The following is a 12,275-nucleotide window of genomic DNA, read 5'->3' as shown; positions in this document are numbered from 1 at the left end:
GTATATCAGGAGGGTAGAGGGACCCTGGCAGTCGATCCAAATGGATTACATCGGGCCCCTACCCACTGCCCAGGGAGGCTACAAGTACTGTCTAGTATTGGTGGATGGATTCACTAAATGGGTGGAAGCCTTCCCATGTCGAACAGCCATTGACCTGGGAATAGCCAGGATCCTGGTCAGAAAAGTGTTCTCCCGATGGGGACTACCACAATACGTGGAGTCCGACCAAGGGAGTCACTTCACAGGCCAGGTGATGCAGGAGACTCTTAAGGTGCTCGGCATCAAAGGAAAATGGCATGTCGCCCACAACCCGCAGTCATCCGGGCCTGTGGAGCATTTAAACTGCACTGTCAAGGAAAGGCTGCACAAAGAGACAGGGGACTCACCCAAAGCGTGGGTAGAGGTCCCACCACTGGTTCTCATGCGGATCCAGGCCAGCCAGTCAAAGAGCACGGGGTACTCCCCGTACGAGCTCATGACCGGCAAAGCCATGCGAACCCCCACTCATGTGTCAGCCCCGGTACTCATGGATGGTCAGCTTAGGGAATTGAACCGGGACAGCTTTGTCAAAAATCTGTTTGAACACCTTAAACAGATTCACTGGCAGGCTGCTAACAACATGGGAAAACAGCATCGGAGGAACTGACTGCTGCAAACACCATGAGTGGGAGATGGGGGACCAGGTTATGGTAAGGAATGACGTTTGAGTAGGGGTCTTTGAGGCACTGTTCATGGGACCGTACCACATTGTCGACAAGGCAAGCCCCATGGTCTATGCCATAAAATTGCCTGCCGAACAAAGTGGTTCCATATAAATCAGTGCAAACTCTTCAACCCAGGGGCAGCAGCTAAACGTAAGGGACAGCCAAAAACTGTAAACCGTACTAAAGACAGGGACCCCCAGCCAACAGCCCCCGACCGTGGAATTCCCACAGGGGACATGGCAGACCCACAAACTGCACCTAGAGGGGCGGTGGACTGTGTTACTGGAGGAGCTGTCCCCCCAATCATTTGGGACTCGGACGCACCTCCAGCAGCCAGAGCCTGAAGGAGGACTCCCCGTACACCACGGCCAAAGACACCGTGGTCACCAATGCTCCAATTTGAATGATTCAGCCCGGGAAAGGGACTAGCCGCAAAAGGGTACCTAAGGTCAGAGACCAGCCCGCGAGTAGGGACACCCAGCCGGTAGCCTTGGGCAATGAGGGACCCCCAGAAGAGATAGCGGTGGACCAGCCACCAAGTGAGAGTACCCAGCCTGTAGCCCTTGAGCAGGCAGAACCCCCATGGGAAGAAACAAACCAGGTAGCCACCCCCAAAGGAGCGGTGTGCTGTAGCACCGGAGGGGACGTTCCCCCGATAGTGTGGGACTCAGGCCCATGTCCAGTCAGGACACTCCGGGTCCGGCAGTGCAAGCCGACTTACTACCAGCCCCACTGGACACCCAGAGGGAAAAGAAGAAAGAAGGCAGGAATTCACCTGGCCACCCGTAGACAGGTGGCAGATGTACATATATAGTATGATATGAATTTAAGAATGTTTAGTGACTAATTTAGAGTAGTGAAAGATTGTCTATGAAATGATAAGTATATATGTATTAGTTACTGGGGTAAGGAACAGAATCTACCTGTGCAGCTGTTAAAAAGGGCACAGGCCGGGTAACACCCGGGAGTAAGAAGAATCTACCGGTATAACTATTAAGGGAAGCACCAGTGAGATGACAAGAAAACGGCTGTGAGGTAAAAGTTAGAAGCAGACCATCAGTCCACAAGGAACTGAATAAGTCAGCCAGTCAATTAAAGACTGTACTATGTCTGAAAGAAAGAGAGGCCAAATTGGAACTCGGTCACCTTTGTCAAGCCAGAGAGCTTTCTCAGGGCTAGACAATCTGTTTTATGTGCCCCTACAGGAAAGAGAACAGCATGAGAAGGATATTGTTCCTGCTCACCCTGATAAGGATGAGCAGCGGCGACCGAGGAGACGTGGAAGAATCCCTCATTTACGGGTGTTCAGGAAAAAGGGAAAATGGTAACCGCCGGGGGTGGCACCCCAGGCATGGAAGAGCTCACCATTTACGCCCACGAGGGAAGATGGCCAGGGTGGCTGGGATCTAACTCTACCCGCTCCTCCAGCCAGGAAGGTTTTACCTACAGGAAGGCCTCAGTTCCATGCCCCCGGATACGAATCATCGCTGCCCGAGTCAGTGTTACAGAGGGAAAACGTGTATGTTTGACTTGCAAAGGAAAGATTCCCCTGGGAAGATGGTGGTGGCTCAGAAAACTCAGCAAGGACGCATGGGACCAGGAATCGGACTGGGAAAGACTTGGTAATGATACGTACTGCACCATCACGGGGACACGGGGAGGAGTAAAAGTGTGTGGGACAAATGGTGGGAATCCGAACAAGGAATTTACGTTTGCATGTGGGAATCAGAGAATATTTGTCCCACAGGCATATCGATCGCCTTCGCCAGGCAATGGCAAGATGAAGGAGAAGGAATGGGGTGGGATTCTAGCCTACACGGGTGCGCGGTTCCACACTCCCCACTCCCAATTAATGCCATCGAACTAAGAACACACATTAAGAAACCCCCACCCACAACCCCGCCAATACGCACAGTAATAGAAAGGTGTCCTACCACCACCAAGGGACCTGGGAACGGATTAGTATTGGTACCGACCAAAAAGGTGTTATACCAGGGGGTACATTATGCAGTAGCATCAGTAATTTTAAACCTTACCGAGGTACACTTACCTGCATGGTGCCCGAAGGAAACAGAACTGCTATACTAGGTCCTACTTAGAGATATGTTCAAGAAATTTTATGAGTTAGACTTTGGAAATGTAGACAAAGCAGACCTATACACCCTAAACGCTAGGGACACCATGGGCTCAGGGAGACCTAGAAGGGGAATGATAAATGATGTTTTCACTGCCTACAATACAGGATCCTCTGTAATAAATAGCCTAGATGACATAGCACTGCAAACACAGATAAACAGTTTGAAGAACCAATTGAGGAAAATCCTGAAACAAGAGAACACAGTAGTAGGATCAGAACTACATGAGGACCAGGCTATGACTGTCCATTTAAAAAAAATAGTGGCTGAGCTCGAAAAATATGCATAGACAGTGAATGCACTCGTACGGGAGGATAGAAACCCTTCGGACCAGGCTGCACAGAACGAGGTGTGCGTACTGTATGTGGCATGGTTGTTGGGCGAGGTCCGCAACAATCTGGAGGACTTAAAACAAGGTTTAGTCCCCTCTTGGATCAGGAACAAGCAGCTCGCAGCCCTCCACCTGTATAGCAATTCACTAAGCCTATGCTATCTCCGCCTAGCCTCTGAAGCCTACCCTGTCCCAGTAGACTGTGGGAAATCTAACCACATTATTATGGGGATAGTACTAAGGATGCTGGTCATGGGTGGGACAGCCCGACCCGCACTGGTATACCGGGTGGAGAACATTGGAGTTATTTAGTGAGGTGCACACATTCGTTTTTCAGTGGTCCTACCTTATGTCATAAAGTGGGAGCACGCTGTAACAGGTACTGTCCTCTCTGGGTGCCAGAGCCGGGGTGCACATGTAATACAGTGTCCCCAGTACTTGAGTGCCCATTCAAAGTCACAGTGTGGGTTTAAAGCTGCTGCCGCACAGCCTATCAACTGCACCATGGAAGTAATGGCACAAGACCATGTCCCTCCACAGGTAACATACATAGGGGGTGGAACATATTGTGTCACCACCAGTGCGCCCCACTACCAACATGGACACTTCTGATGTCCCGTAAGTGACAGCAGTTTTTGCTTCAAACCTGAGGCATCAATTCAAGTGGCCCAGGAACGGATTGTCCCCATTCCTGAACTCTCCACTGTCCACTTCAAGGAAAACATTACAAACCTGCAGGATTATGTTGTATATTTTGGCTATGCAATTTCCCCTCTACCCAAACATCTTACCACCCTGCTAAAAGCTGTAATTATCTCACAAAAACACCTACACTCTGGAACAGAAGAAAATTCTCGAGATCACAATTCCGCCTTGGTGGGACCTTTTCAGAAACATAGAAGACCCAGTCTGGATCCGAATCGCTTCCCACACTTTAGTTATCTGTCAACACGCGATTATTCTTCACTTATGATGTGTCACTTGCCGAGTGAAATGCAGAGGCCGTCAGGTCAGGCACCAAAAGGTGCTGTACGCTTCTTGGCCGAACTTGGGAATCGTGCAGGGACAGGTGACACCATACTACCATGTTTAATTTGTGTTTGGTTTTACCTGCTGTAAACCGCAAAATATCAAGTGCTGTAAGGGAGTTACTTATAATGTGTTTGACTATGTACCTTTACTTTTACTGAACTAAAAGTTGTGTTTGACTGTATACCATTATTTTACTGTGAAAACCGAGGAAAGGAGGGGAAAGGTACCCCTCTATCTACCAGAAAGTTTGAAATCCTAAAGTGCTAATGGAAGAAACTACGAACTTTAATCGAATTTTGAACTTTTACAAGACAAATTCAAGCCTGTGAGCTGGTCTAAGGAATTAAAGAAGCCCACTTGATTATCGGAACTGTCTGGGTGTTGGGACTAAGTTGAATTGTCTGGAGGAATGGACATTCGAAAACCCTTTTCCACAAGAGACATTTACATTACAACAATAACTCAGAGATGGCCAGCCATCAAACTAAACTGAGAAAAGCCATCTTCAACATGTGAATAAAGGGCCCACTGCAGCCTGTATGTGAAAAACCAAGCACAAAAGAACATTGTGATTAGCAAGCTGATATTTCCATCAAGAAACAGTTTTAGAAATGTAACCCACCCTAGACATATTAACTTTTAACGAGCCTGCCAAATTATTACAAAGAAAAGTCAAGCCCGCCAAATTTAAACAAAGAATTCTGGACTGATTTGGCGTGAAGATTCGAACAGCTCAAACCGTATTTTTAGCAGAGGTTAGGTTGCTAGGTAGCTACAAGGTTGCTACTACCTCAGGAGACACTGGATACCATACTACACCAGGAGCTATACTGCGAGTATGCCATCAAGACAGGGAGAGAAAGCAATGCGACAGTTGAAAACTAACTTCTTCAGCCTCGAAGACCTGAAGTCCTGAAGGAAGGAAGAACATCACCATCGCAGCAGCAACCGACCACAACCAACGTGGTATCAACGAAAAACCACCGCAATCGACCAAACTCGAAACAAAACTCCAACGGGGAAAAACTGAAGAATCGAAAAGTTTCCACTCTACAATCTAATCCTGACCTACCAACATTACCTAACAGACTGCAGAAACCTATTCTAGCCAAAGAAAACCAGGTACTTACCCCATAGATCCAAAACGCGCCTTACCGCATCAGCGGACTCAACCCAACTGAAGATTGCGCAGCAAGAAGTCTTCTCCGATGTTTGGGGTACAGCAAGCAGACCCTACTGCATCCAGCGAACCCCAAAACTGCGATCTACTGCTAACTGTCAAAAGGATTGGTAAGCATAGTCCCTGCCTGCCCTGGAGTCCAACCCAACTAGAATTAGGTATTGGGAGATGGGAGGTGTAATTCTACTGTAACCCCCTTTGAATGTAATGTGTTGTTCTCTATTAGAGTCATTATAAGCTATTGTAACCCCCTCTGAGTGTGTAAGGTATTGTTCTTTAATAAGTTTGAATAAGTTTTGACATTGTACTTTCTTATTAGAGTAATTATAAGTTTGTAATTCCTTTACTGTAATAAAATCAAAGTTCTTTTGCATCAAACCAGTGTCCTTTGCACTTTCTCACATCCCCCAAATAAATCCAGAGTCTAGAACCCAAGGGAGTGGGAGCGATTCGAACCGCTCAAGTTGGTCAGAAGGGAACCTGACCCCCTCATAGCGACCACCCCCTTACAGGTCATAAGAGACCTAGGGTCAAGGAGACCTAGTGTGGCCACCCAGAGATGAGTGGCGCTGTACATAACTTCTTTCTTTCCTGCCTGTTGCCTTAGTTTGTCTGTATATTCTGGTTACAAAAGGTAATTGTGTGTAGCTGCGTCTAGAAAGGTGAGGCATCACCCCAAGGACAACGTTGTCTTCTGTGTGTTTTCAGGGAACGCCTAAGAACAAGATGAATCAGTCATAGTAATCCTGATTGTCATGATTGAAGCCAGCACGAGTCGCAGGGGTGACCCCGAGGAATCAGTTTCTTTCGGCTGCACCGGCGGAGATGGACTGACCGTGACTGCTGGAGGTGGCTCGAAGGATGGGGCGAGCGTCTATCTCCACAAGGGGAGATGACCGGGATGGCTGGGGTCGAATTCCACCTAGTATTCCAGCCATGACAAGTTCACCTATGGTGAAGCGTCCATCCCATGCCCGAGAATAGGGGTCACCACCTCCCGGGTTAGGGTAACGGAGGGTAACCCTAACGGAGGGTGTGCCTTAGCTGTAGGGGACACTTTCCACTGGGAAGATGGTGTTGGCTCAGGAAACTGAGCACGGACACAGGAGACCGGACAGCTGACTGGGTAAGGCTAAGTAACGACACGTACCAGACGATCACGGGTTCTCAGGGAGGAGTGAATGTGTGTTGGGATAAGTGGTGAGAATCCGAGGAAGGGATTTATGTGTGTATGTGGGGGTTGGAAAAGATCTGCCGAACTGGTGTGTCAATCGCTTTTAGCAGGCGGTGGCAGGATGCCGGGGGTGGGATTGGTTGGGATCGGAGTGTGGACTCCTGTGTGTTCCCAAATCCCTCAAACACCATCAACACCACAGAGCTCATCTCATACACCAGGAAGCCCCCTTCCAGAGTCCAGACGGTACAGACGACTGTAGATAGGTGTCCCACCACCACCAGGGGGCCCAGGGAATGGGTTGGTGTTAATCCCCCTGCCAAAGTTTTGTTTCACAACGTGCACTACTCCGTGGCATCCGTGATCTTGAACCTGATTGAAGTCCACCTGCCTGTGTGGTGCCTGAAGAAGACGGAGAAGCTTTATGAAGCTCTGATAAAAGTGATGTTTCAGGAATTTTATGAACTGGACTATGGAAGTGTAGATAAAGAACAGCTTTAGGATCTGAATGTTGGGAATAGTGTGGGGTCCGGGAGGCAGAGAAGAGGGACCTGGAACGATGTAGCCTCAGTGTTCAGTACAGGAACCGGAGTTGTTAATAGTATGGATGATGTACAACTCCAGATGCAGATCACTGGGTTAAAGAACCAACTGCGTAAGATTCTAGGGGAAAAGAATACAGTGGTGGGTTCAGAGCTTCATGTGGACCGGGCAATGACCGTTTATTTAAAGGAGATCATTGCGGAGCTGGAGAGGCGCTCTAAAACTGTTAATGATTTGATACTGGAGGACAGGAACGCCTCAGAGCAGGCTGCACGGAATAAGGTGTGCGTGCTGTATGGAGCATGGTTGCTGGGTGAGGGCCGCAGTAACCTGGAGGACCGGGGGCAAGGTCACGTCCCTTGATGGATAAGCAACAAGCATCTCGCTGCGCTGCACCCGTGTAGCAATTCGTTGAACCCGTGCCAGCTTCGTTTAACCTCTGAAGCCTACCCTGTCCCTGTAGATTGTGGGTGGTCCAACCATACAGTGATGGGAATTGTAGTAAGGATGCCGGAAATGGGCGAGTCATCCTGGCCAGCACCGGTATACAGGGTTGAGAATATCGGGGTCATTCGTGGAGGAGTGCATGTTCGTTTTAAAGCGGTCCTGCCATATGTCATAAAGTGGGAACATGCTATGACGGGCACTGACCTCTCCGGATGTCAGAGCCGGGGTGCACACGTAATACTGTGCCCCCAGCACTTGAATGCTTTTGCTCAATCAGAATGTGGGGTTGCTTCTGCAGGCATGGAACCTATCAATTGCACCATGGAAGTGATGGCACCGGATCACTTACCTCCACAGGTAACATAGTGGGGAGTGGGACATACTGTGTCACCACAAGTGCCCTCCGCTACCGGTACAGCCAGGACATGTGGTGTCCGGTGAGCAACAGCAGTTTTTGTTTCAAACCTAAGGCGGAGGTTCAAGTGGCACAAGAGCGAATTACTTCCATCCCTGAACCCTCGAACATTCACCTCACTGAAAAGGACACCTTCACGCATCTCCAGGACCTATGTGGAACATTTCGGGTACCCGATTCCTTTTCTGCCCGAACACCTCACTGTGTTAATAAAGGCCGTTGAGCTCTCCCAGAAATGTTTTTACACTTTAGAGCAAAAGACAGTGGAAGTGGGGGAAGAGATCAAGGGGATTGTCTCGCCACTGTGGTGAGACATCGGTCCAAGTGTAGAGGGTCCCCCCTGGAACCGCATCTGTTCCCATGCATTAGTCATCATACAGTTGTTGTTTGTAAGCCATTTGTTGTACACCAGTTGCAGGCAAAGGAGGCAGATCCTCCAAACGCAGTGGCAAGGGATGTTAGATCGACTCAGAGAGGTGTAATTGTTGATGATGGTTTCTCCCTGCTAAAACTTGTAATGTACCAAAGTTCTGTAAGCAAGTGTATTGTATTCTGGTTATAGTTTCACACTCTGTATTGCACGATGTGCGCTGTTGTAGTTTTTGTAATGTGTCACCATCTGTCAATGCTGTACTGTGTGATGTGCGCGGTGATTTTTTTTTTTTAGTAACGCCTTGTGGATCTTAAGTGAGAAGAAGCCGTTTTCTTATGCTTTGACTCTGTAGAAGGAAACGGTGACACACCATAAGAGGTATAGTTCTGGGGTTTTAAAACATAATATCAGGTGAACAGCTTCACTTGTGGGCGACTTTGGTGTTTGCTCTCTCGTCGAGTGATGTTTTGTGGAAAGAAAAAGCATCAACCGGGGGACTGAAGAGATCGCAAAGTCTCTGTTTAAAGAATGGACTCAGTTGAGAATCTTTTGGGGACTTTATGGGTGTTTTTTCTCTGAGGGTACTTTCCCTGTGATGGGTTCACCCTGTGCAGATACGTGAAAAGGCTGCTTTGTTAAAACTCCAGAGACCGCATGGCAGTTGGCTGTGATGAAGAACTGTCAGTCATCTAGAATGTACAGGTTCGCCCTAGCAAAAGGAAAGGAGCTCAGATATCTGAGGCATGCATAAACTATTGGAAACCACTCTAATATGCAAAGGCACTTCTCACCTCCATCTCAGAAGAGATGCAGAAAATGGACCCACTAGCCTGGCCAGACCAAGAGGGGCCAGTTCTTCCCTACACAAAAGCCGAGAGATGTCCCGGACCCAGGGCCATCAGTCCAATACACATGGGTCTGATGGCCCATCACCGACTAAGTACCAGAGTACTTAGATGCAAAGGATTTCAAGATGGGCGGGAGAGATAAAGGGCAACAGGACTCCTTTAAAGATAAACTCTTTTCCACCATTCTCTAGCGTTCTGGAACGTTCTCCAGCGTTCGAGCATTTCCCCTCTCTCTCTCGCTCCAGCAAAACTGACGTGGCAAGAAGAAGGACCAGTTGAGCGATCGAGACCAACTGGTGAGCATGGTCGCGAGTGTCCCAAGCCGATAACCAGAGCACCAGGCGAGCTGTGTGGGGTGTAAAGGGCTCAGAGTTTTCTTGGAAATGAAGCTTTTTCAGGTTATTCTGGGGAGGGAGCTTCATGCGACTGGGTAATTCGCTGGTAGGGGGGAGTTAGACTTCACCATAGCAACAAGGAAATTACTGCACATCACCAGTCCTCAGTGTTGTACTGTATGTTGTTTTAATCTGGATCTTATTCTCCACAGAGACAGTGATTTTGTTTAGTAGTGCATGTTTTAGCCAGTGTATGCTAGATCAAATAAATAAGTGCGATTTTTCACCGAAGCATTCCTGTCCGAGACTTATTCCATTTACACTCTGAATAATAATCCCCGGGTATAGAATTCTCCTAAGGCGGGGGCGATTCAAACCGTCCATCTAGACATTGGGTTAGGATCAAAACTGCTTACATTGGAGGAAATTTTGGATTTCTCTACGTATTTGGACAGGTAATCAAGACTTCAAGATTGTGATTTTTATGAACTGTTTAGAATTCTGTTTGCATCCGTTCAGAGATTTTATGGCAATTCTATGCAAAATGTGCATATTGAATTTGATGATCAAATCACTGAATTTTATGGGAATGGTGTCTCTACCTTTCACTTCTTTCTCACAGTAGCAGTGACTCTCTATATTCCAAAATGGTGGCAGCGATCAATCTGGGATTTGGGGATCATGCCTAGAACATTTCTGAACCAGCTGTGGATTTAAGTTCAGCCACATTACTCTGTTGCTGGCCAGAGAAAATTGTTAGAATGAAGGAATTGAAGTGAGGAACAAGATTTTTTTTTAAGTGCAAAATAAAAATGTGCAGAAAAGGAAGCGGCAATTTGTAATTGATACATTACAATATGAAGATTGTGTATCTGGATATCTGGATTAAAGTTTACCATAGCCAGCCTTTAATTAAACTGCCTACTTCTCTGTAAGGGCCAATCTCAATAGTGTACAGACCCTTCAGACAGTAACTAGATATTTACACAAGTTTGCTATTAAATTCCCAGCAATGCTAGTAACCACATAGCAGGTGGGCACATTAAAGTCCACTTCTGGAAAATCCTTTGTGCAAGGGGACTACTCACACGGGAATGTTCTGCCAGTGCAGGGATTCAAACCAGGGTTGAAAAATCCAACAGTAACTGCTGGACCACTGTTGTGGAGAAATCTTCCTCTCTCCCGAGCGGACCCACTGAAATAGAGGATCGATGCCCGATTGATGACAGACTCCAGAGATAGGTTCGAAATGATCTTTTATTCCGGCATATGCAGGGGAGCTCTGTCTTTGCAGCCTAAGACAAAATCTTCAAAAACCCAAAAGGTTCACACATTATTATACAGATTTCGAGTACGCCGGCCTTCAACTAATCATGTAGTGACAGTGATAGAAAACACTGCCAATGGCAGTGAGATGCTAAGAAAAGTTATCTAACAGCCACAGATAACACAAATGGGAAAATAAAGATAAAGAAGGGGATTCCGTCAAAGCATCTTTGAACCCTTATCAGACTGCCTGCTGAGTGGCCTATGATCTCTTCACCCTCCATAGCCTATGGGACCAATCTCAGCCTCTTGGAATGTGTTTGTTTCAATAGGTTTGACCTTGCTCTGCCTTTTCAGCCTGTTCTGCATTCTTTAAAATATCTTTATGTTCACTCAAAATCTTGAATATCCAAAGTTTCATTTTATGTTATACGGCCATTTCCTATCATTTATAAGCGAGTTTTACATACAATCTGTTGGTATTTTCCACCATCTTACAATCCCCCCTCATGGCCCTTGGCTATACACAAGCAGGCCAAACTATTGAGATTTGTTAAAGAACACCCTCCGGTTTCCTTGACTAGTGGTCATCTAGCCTGAAGTACCATCACATGTCTCTCCAAACCTCAAACAGTGCACCCCTTGTCCATCCTCTGCTCATAAAGATTTTCCTGCCCGAGGTTGACCTAGCCTTAATTGCCCTTACTAGTCGTCGGGCCTTTCGTTTTCTTGCTGCAACATATTGCAAACACAACAAATGTAGCACAATCAGTAATTGAATCACAATAAGTACCTGAGATATTATCCTTATCCAAGGATGAATTTGAATGTTTAGTCCCCAGTTCCATAGGTCATCCTACCATGTAGTGACCTTACTGTCCTTGATATCCTTCCGAATGTCCTAATTGCTCTGCCTGAGAGAATAGTAGACTCTCTGACTCTTGGCAACTGTCTCGTAGTTTGACGAGGTGTTCAGGTAATGGGGGCTCCTCCTACCCAAACATGTTCACGTACTTGGCGAGCTACTCCTTTATGTCTCCTGACATCTGTATCGATGTGACTCTCGTCGATGTATGTCTACCAATTCCTCCTTTCCAATTACCACGGGTATTTCCGGATCAAAGCAAAATGTAGCAGTGGGGATCTGTCATTCCTGCTGATTGTACTTAAAAGATTTCTGATTAGTCGTTACACAGTATTCTTCGTTGCTTACATATGCCACGTGTGTCTTTCCCCATTGCATGCCCATGATTTCCATGGTGCAATTTACCTGCGTACTAGTGATATTAAATCCGCAAGCCACCTCAGGATCATAGCTAATTTTATGAGGGCATATCGTGGTGCCCTGGTGAGTAACACATCCTTCCAATTTTGTTCCTATCAACAGCATATGGTAGCATCTTGTGATAAGCTATATACACACCTTCTCTAATAATCCCTATGTTTTGTACTTCATACACTTCCTTTGGGTTATCTCCTTCCATAATTACTG

Source organism: Pristiophorus japonicus, chromosome 3 (genome assembly GCF_044704955.1).
Source record: "Pristiophorus japonicus isolate sPriJap1 chromosome 3, sPriJap1.hap1, whole genome shotgun sequence".
In the NCBI taxonomy this organism is placed as follows: domain Eukaryota; kingdom Metazoa; phylum Chordata; class Chondrichthyes; family Pristiophoridae; genus Pristiophorus; species Pristiophorus japonicus.
This window is presented reverse-complemented; position numbering follows the sequence as displayed.